This window comes from Delphinapterus leucas, chromosome 20 (genome assembly GCF_059928025.1).
Source record: "Delphinapterus leucas isolate spDelLeu-1000000601 "Yukka" chromosome 20, BTC_Dleu_Yukka2, whole genome shotgun sequence".
NCBI lineage: Eukaryota > Metazoa > Chordata > Mammalia > Artiodactyla > Monodontidae > Delphinapterus > Delphinapterus leucas.
The window spans coordinates 14,696,253-14,703,718 of record NC_143148.1 but is presented as its reverse complement, the minus strand read 5'-3'; positions in this window follow the sequence as shown (position 1 = coordinate 14,703,718).

The following is a 7,466-nucleotide window of genomic DNA, read 5'->3' as shown; positions in this document are numbered from 1 at the left end:
GCCTGTGCGTGATTCTCCGTGCTGTCGGGTGTGAGGTTATTCGTACTTGAAGCTGCGCGGTAATAGCATTTTATAACTGTGTGGGATTGTCTGACATATTAAGGGACTTCTACTTTTGTAGTTTGTTTTGTGCCATAATTGAGTGTGATTGTGTGACTGGTGATGATTTGTGTCAATATAAAGGTACTTTTCTTGTGCCTACATCTTCAGAATGTTAGGAGTTTGACTAGCAAAAGAGCATATATGTGACTGTGAGAAAACGATGGATGGTCAAATTATTTCTTCCTTGAACACTAATTTGATGATCTGGAAAAGGTTATTCACTTGGCAGATAATTTAGACATGATTTTTCTATTGGATCAAATAAATGTATTATGGGGAAGAATGTAAAATCAACATAGTTGGGTTTTGTTTGTTTTATTTTTTAAGAAAGATAATTTCAAAGGGTAACCGCTTTTTCCTCTGCCACAGCCCTTCAAAGTAGACATTCTTTCTTTTCTACTATTAAGGGGACATTATTGGGTAAGTTTGAGAGGCCATCCAACTAATAAAACAATAAAATAACTTTATGCATAAGAAGAGTGAATTTCATTAGAGTCCAGCATTAGTCAGATTTCCTGAATTCTAGATCAAACCCTTGTCCCCATTTTCTTTTGAACATACCTTGGCTCACAGAGAGCAAAGAACTTAGGGCTGTAGGTCTGTTGGCAAGCCTGGACTTGTCTTCACTTGCGTCAAGACCTCATGGCCTTTTAAAAAAAAATAATCACAAACTTGTGAATTTCCAACACAAAGGAGATGGAGCTGTCATTTCACCACTCCTTCGGAGGGGAAAGCTAATAAAGCTTGTTTGATTTTCAGGACCATTTACCAAATACTTTGATCTCTTCCAAATAATGTGAATGGAGTAGCAAGTTTGGTGACCAAGATTGTTGAATGAATGAACCTGTGTGCTTGATCCAGTATAGCTATGTGAAATAAAGATGGTCAAATTGCACTGACTTAGAGGGAGTCGAAGTGTTAAAGTGGAGCAAAAATTTTGTCATTGTATACATGGTAGACGTAGATTGGTTTTTTGTTTTTTTTTTAAGAGATACACATTCTGGTTTCAAATTGGACAGCATGCATTGATCTCAAGCTACCTCTGTTTGATTCTGGGTTATCTCTTTTGGCTTTTGAGTAGTTGTGATGACTTCTTGCAAGAGAAAGGAGGCTATTGTTTAAAGTAAAAAACAGGAATTATTATTTACCTGAGATGAATAGGTTCCATGTGGATGGGCTTCTTATTGTATGTTAAACTTGTGACATTTTGTATGTATAGATAAATGTGATTTTTCTTTTCAGAGAAAGTATAGACAGCTTTATCAGATTGACGGAGGTACTTTGACCCAAAAAAGTGAAGACCTTTAGAAATACAGACTGCAGGAGCTGAGGAGGACTTTTTTTTAGCATACCATGTAATATACTTAATATAAAAAATAGTATATATTTTTTGGAGGGATATGGCTCCTGTCAATGGTAACCTTTGAGGCTAGAAGAGAGGACTTACAGTAAAGGGGAAGAAGTGACAAAGAGGACTTTAAGCATTACTGATAATCTATTTTTTCCTTACAAGGAAAACATATTACTCATGTATTTAAATTTTAATTTTAAAATTCAAAAGAAAATGGAGACGTTGAAGATTTTGGAGCAAGAAAGTGAGTCAAGAATCCTAAACTCTGTGGAAGCAGACAAAATCCAGAAAAACATGCAGAAGACTGCAGAGAGGAAGGAAACTCAGGCAATAATTTTTCATAGGCCCCAGGTGCCTTGTTTATCAGCTGGCAGTTTCAGATTTATGTTATGGCCTATTTTGACCTTGTAGACCCTTAAGGATTAGTTACTACTTCAACCCAGCAACTAGAGCCCTGTGGTAGTGGTTACCCATGAACAGCACTGGTGAGTATATTCTTTTTCCTGGCATTGGATCATTTTCTTTGAGAATCTTTATCAATGCTGGCCAATGATTTTGACCTTCTGCCAATAGATTGGGGTTTATACCAGCACATATGAGTCAGACATTTAATCAGTGATCTCAGGAAAGTATTTAAGGTACTCTAGTATTTTTATACTTATTTTTCACTGTTTTTATTTAAAAAAATTTTAAGCTATAGGAAAAGCAAGAGAATATTATAATGATGTACACTCTATATCCTTTACATACATTCAACAGTTTTTAACATTTTTCACCATTTTCTTAATCTCTGTCTACACCTATTTACATATTTTTGTTTGTTTTTTGCTCTATTTATGAGTAAGTGCAACGTTATGAGTATTCATTATCAAGAAAACACGTAAGAAATTTAACATTGATTCATAATATCTAATATATAATCTGTATTTAAATTGCCTTTGTTGTTTCCCTGATATCCTATATGTGCATTTTTACAAAACTGATACAGGGACTTCCCTGGTGGCGCAGTAGTTAAGAATCTGCTTGCCAGTGCAGCGGATGCGGGTTCAAGCCCTGGTCCAGGAAGATCCCACATGCCACGGAGCAACTAAGCCCCTGTGCCACAACTACTGAGCCTGTGCTCTAGAGCCCGTGAGCCACAACTACCGAGCCCACACGCTGCAACTACTGAAGCCCGTGCGCCTAGAGCCCGTGCTCTGCAACAAAAGAACCGACCACAGTGAGAAGCCTGCGCACCGCAACAAAGAGTAGCCCTCGCTCACCACAACTAGAGAAAGCCCACGTGCGGCAACAAAGACCCAGCACAGTCAAAAATAAAATAAATTTATTTTAAAAATTAATACACAATCCAAATCAAGGTCACATATTGCATTGGATGGGCCCTTTTTAAAAAAAACAATATTTATATTTCACAGTTCTGGAGGCTGGGAACTCCAAGGTCAAGGTACAGGCAGATTTGGTTCCTGGTGAGAGCACTTCCTGGGTAACCATCTCGCTGTTTTCTCACATGGTGGAGAGAGGTCATATCTTTTTAATGTAGAGCAGTATTCCCCTTACCTGTTTTGTGTTTCACAATGACATTTTAAAGAGTCGAAGAAAAAAAAAAAAAAAAGTCGAAGAATCTAGAACGTTTGTCTTGTACAGTGCCTAACATTCTGGATTTGTTTGTTTTGTCATGATTAGGTTAAGTTTAAAAATATTTGACAAGAATACTAGGGGTGGTGCTGTATACTTCCTATTGTATCACATCAAGAAGCACATAATTTAAGTTTGATCCATTATTGGTAATACTAAAGTTGATCACTTTGATTTGAGTAGTGTGTGTACCTGATTTCTCCATAATAAACGTTGCTTTTTTTCTTTGTAAGTCAAGAAGTAATCTGACAGGAATATTTTGAGACCATTTCACATATAACATTTTGCCTAATGTTTTTAGCATCCGTTGATGATTCTTGCCTAAATAAGTTATAAAATTAGGGCTCACAGTGGTGATTTTTAATTTTATCATTCTCTTATATAAAAGCTTTGCCTTTCCCCCCTTTTCTTCTCTATGTCTGGGTTTTCTATTTTGAGTATCTCTGACTGATGGATTTTTTTTGTCATTTGAAGTATTTTAGCACAAGGAACAAAGTATTTTAGTCCATTTATTACCATCATTCTTTGTGTTGCTCAAATTGTACAAATTTGGCCTCTCAAGCTGGCTCCTGTAATCCCCATTTGTCATTGAGCAATTCCTTACTTTTTGATACAGGTATTCAAGACTTATATTGTACATTCTCTGTCCCAGGCCTGGAGTTAGCCACTTTCTGAGGAGATTTTTTGAGATGATCTTTTCAAATATATATCCTTAACAAAGATATAGTTATTTGTGGTACACATGCAGTGGAATGTTATGCATCCAATAAACTTGGATTTATAAAGATAATAAATTTTAAATTAACAAGAATGAATCTTAAATATTTAATTCAGTATTATATTGGTGATATCTACCCATGTTCATTATTAATGTGCTATATAATATATGTGAATGGCTGGATAGATAGTCCTATTCTATTGTTTAGATTTACCACAATTTATTTAAATCCCTATGATGAACATTATGTTGCCATTTTTTTCAACATAATAAATGATACTCCCATCAGCACTCTTTTGCATTCACTTACGGGCGCCTGTCAAATTGTTACTTCTGAGAAATCAATAAAAATGAAGAGTTAGGTTAAAGATGAGGATATTTATCAAGCATTATAATATAAAAGGTATAGGTACTTAAGAAAGGTACAAAGATGAAAAGTTGTTTTTAGCCTAGCAAAGAAGATAAAAGCTGTACTGAAGTAATTCTAAGAGTATATAAAAGTCATTTCCAAGTTACAAATACATGTTCTGGAAGTTCAGAGGAGGGATATATTCTTCCCACAGGGACTACTGTTATCTCATATACAAAATATAAAGGACTTTTTTTTTTTTTTGCGGTACGCGGGCCTCTCACTGTTGTGGCCTCTCCCGCCGCGGAGCACAGGCCCCGGACGCGCAGGCCCAGTGGCCATGGCCCATGGGCCCAGCCGCTCCGCGGCACGTGGGATCCCCCCAGACCGGGGCACGAACCCGTATCCCCCGCATCGACAGGCGGACTCCCAACCACTGCACCACCAGGGAAGCCCAGAATCTCTTGATAGTAATGGATTTTGTGAGGTCAGCTTTACTTGCAGTTTTTCTTTTGATGACCTTATTAAATCAAAACTGAAGATAGTTGAATAAGGCAACTTGATAGCTGTTTGGGATAGTTTGGTCCAATTGGGCTGGTCCAGAAGTAAAGTTAGATAGACTAGCACTATTTTAGGTACTAGCACTATTAAAGGTATTTAAACCTTTAGCAAAAGGTTTAAATAACTTCCAGTAATTATGTTTTAGGCAGGAATTGAACACACAACTGTATATTTCACAAACAAAACACTCATTCAAATTTCAAGAACTCACAATAAACTCAAATTAGGAAAAATATAGCAATAGTTTAAAAATTATCCAGAGTCTCTATTTCTTTTTTTCTTATTTGAAAACAGCTTCTATTTAACCAAGTATAAAAATGTTAGAAAAATATACATGTTCTTGAGCATAATAAATGGTCATTATTGAAAACTTTAGAAAAACTTAAAAAGAAAAAAAACTTAATCACTGATAATCTCATAGCCAAGAGATAACCACATTCTAGGTTTATCCTACCAAGTGCCATTTATATATTTATATAGTCACAGAAAATGATGTCATATACTATATACTGTTTAATAATCTGCCTTTTCCGTGTTTTGAAACATAAAATATTGCATTGAAATTCATATAACTTTCAAATGTTCATAATATTTAAAAACAGACCATTAGTGTTTTGAAGTAATGATGGAATACATTTTGAGTATTTATGACTGAGTTGTTAAAAGTTGTTAATATGGTATATGTTTTATTGTGACATGTATATTAAAGATTACATGGAATCTGTTGAGCATCATAATTTCTTTTAATCATTCTACACTTGTCAGAATGCTGGAACATATCTGAATAGTTCCTCATTCATGATGGCCATCTCCTAGATCTTGATCTTGGCTTTGGGTGATTAGGAATTTGTCATTGCAGGGGCTAGTGACTTTCAAGACTTCTCCTAAGAGGAGGAGAGATCATTGAACTCTATGCTGGAAAACTAGAGGGATCTCATCTGGCTAGAGAAGGACATCTTCTTACCAAAATTTTAAATCTATCATCTGGAGCTTGTTTGTCCCTTTGTGTTTTTTCCAAGTGCTTGCCTGTATTTTTGGTTCATGTTCTCAGAAAATAGAGCTTTGCAGAGTTGTGCAAAGACAACTCTGCCCATAGCTATATTTACCCATCGTTCACACTTTTTTCTAGGTCTTCCTAGGATGGCCTTGCTTTCCTGATAACCATGGAAATGGGGTTCAGTTATTGAACAGCCAGAGCCTGGCCTGTTCCTTATCTTTTGCTATATGTAAGATGGTTAGATTCTAATCTCATTATAATGTCCTTATTGAATCATGAGATAAACGTAGTTGAAGGACAAGCGACAAGAGTCTAGGTGAGTGAGGAGAAATCACACAAGATGAAACCATTGCCTAATAAAGTTCAGTTTTTCAGTTAACAGGAATTATTACAATGTTATTTGAAAAGTTGCCTTAGAAGCTACAGTACAATGGGGGAAATTAAAATTAAGTCCACTTCAGTATGACCTAGCAAAAGAATTTAATTTTCATTCCCTCTGTTAACTGGTAGCTTTCAAAGATAGTTTCTATTAAATTTGGGTATATCTAAAAGAATATTTATTAAATATATTTAAGGTGTAATGGCTCACAATACAGCAAAACCTGTGTACCAACTACCTATTTTAAGAAAGAGGATATTACTACTAACTTTGAAGACCCCCTACATATCTACTCCCTTTCCTTTCCCCACAACCATAATAGTTATCCTGAATTTTGTGTTCATAATTCTGTTGCTTTTCTTTATAGTTTGAACCATGTACTCCAAAACTATGTTGTTTATCTATGCATATATTTTAGTTTTATATAAATATACATTCTATGATTTGCTTTTTAAAAATATTTATTTATTTTGGCTGCTATGTGTCTTAGTTGCAGCACACTGGATCTTCATTGCGGCACGCAGGATCTTTAGTTGGGGCATGCAGGCTCTTAGTTGCAGCATGCGGGCTTCTTATTTGTGGCAGGGGGACTTCTTAGTTGTGGCATGCAGGCTCTTAGTTGCAGCATGTGAACTCTTAGCTGTGGCATGTGGGATCTAGTTCCCCGACCGGGGATCGAAACTGGGCCCCCTGCATTGGGAGCATGGAGTCTTACCCACTGGACCACCAGGGAAGTCCCTATGACTTGCTTTCTTTGTCAACATATTAGTGTGAGATTTAGCCATATAGCTATAATTCATTTTCACTTCTGTATGGTATTCTACTGCATGAGTATATCATGTTTTTAAATCCATTTTCTATAATAGCAATGTAGATTGTTTCAAAATTTGATATTACAGTGCTGCTATAAACATTCTTGTACATGTTTACTGATGGATATGCAGAGGTTGCTCTAGTGCAGAGGTGTGCAAACTTTTTCTATATAAAGACATATAGGAAATACTTTAGACTTTGCAGGTCCAATAGCCTCTATTACAACTCATCAGTTCTGCCATTGTAGCATGACAGCAGCAATGGACAATATGTAAAAGAATGAGTGTGGCTGTGTTCCAATAAAACTTTATTTACAAAAACAGGCAGTGGCAGGATTTAGCCAGTGGGCCATAGTTTGCCAGCCTCTATTCTAGGATATATATTATGAATGTGGTATCACTAAACATAGGGTATTTGGAGCATGCAAATATCTTCAGCTTTACTAGACAATGTGCAATATTTTCCAAAGGAGATTTTTCAATTTTTATTCTTTGCTAACATTTGAAATTCTGAAAATTTTAAGTTTAGGCCAATCTGGTATATGGATATGAAATTAAATCT